This window comes from Mandrillus leucophaeus, unplaced genomic scaffold, assembly GCF_000951045.1.
Source record: "Mandrillus leucophaeus isolate KB7577 unplaced genomic scaffold, Mleu.le_1.0 Scaffold530, whole genome shotgun sequence".
Classification (NCBI taxonomy): domain Eukaryota; kingdom Metazoa; phylum Chordata; class Mammalia; order Primates; family Cercopithecidae; genus Mandrillus; species Mandrillus leucophaeus.
Window position 1 is genome coordinate 375711 of NW_012105698.1, and position 1045 is coordinate 376755.

At 48.7% G+C, this 1045-nt stretch overlaps 1 pseudogene; it reads right to left on the reverse strand.

Moving 5' to 3' along the window:
- Positions 1–390: 390 nt before the first annotated feature.
- On the reverse strand, positions 391–826 carry LOC105551711 (annotated as a pseudogene).
- Between the last annotated feature and the right edge of the window lie 219 nt (positions 827–1045).

The window sequence follows — 1045 nt, forward strand, 5'->3', positions numbered from 1 at the left end:
TGTTGGCAACAAAGAGAAAGTATCTCTCCTTAAACTCCACCAACTCTAACCTGCCAGCCTGTTGGTACCTGTGTAGTAAGAAGAGTCTGGTACCTTGGAGGGCTCTGGCTTGTTACAGGGGAGATCCTTACTGGCAGGACAAGCACTGGCCACAGGACATATAAACTCTAAAACTCAACTGTAATATCTCTGACCCAATTTAGTACCACTTTTTTCCATTTCATTTTTTAGGACTGAAACATAACCAGTGCCTAGAGGCAAGTGACATATGTCTTACACTTGTGGCCATCCTTCGTTTCTTCATAAACTTCGCTTAAAAGACTAAAATTCCCAATTCCTTATAAAAAATATATTCCTGCCCTCAGCCCCAATGGCCACTGGCAAAGATTGTTATTTCCCAGTGGATAAGAGAGCCTCCTTCATCTTCTTGGTCATAGTTGGGATGTAGTGCATGTGGTCATCCACACACGGTCACACAACCGTCCAGCTGCTGCTTCACCTGAAGCTTCTTACTCCCAGCATCTATTGAATCTTTGACTTTGTCATTGCAATGCATGATGCACCAGGCCAGGTGGTCCTAGAACTTCTCCAACTCACTGGTGACCAAAGCCTGGGCTTGAGCCTGGCTTTGCTTTGGCTCAGGCATGGCAAATGGCAGTGCTTTGATGCACTGGTGCACCTGCTGCATGGAGGTCTGGCTGTCCTCACAACTGCTGGTGCTGCATCGGAACATGAGACCCTGCATCTTCCAGATATTCTCTCTCTCCAGACTCTTCAGCATGGAGTCCACCACCTCCTGCACCCGCAGCTGCTGCAGCTCCGCCATGGTGACCCTACACCGCCCTGCGCCGTGCCACCCGGACTAATTTTTGTATCTTTAGTAGAAACCAGGTTTCGCCATGTTGGCCAGGCTGGTCTCGAACTCCTGACCTTAGATGATCCATCCACCTTGGCCTCCCAAAGTGCTGGGATTACAGGCATGAGCCACGGCACCCGGCCTCTGTCTCTCAAAAAAAAAAAAAAAAAAAAAAGGGACTTGCCAGGG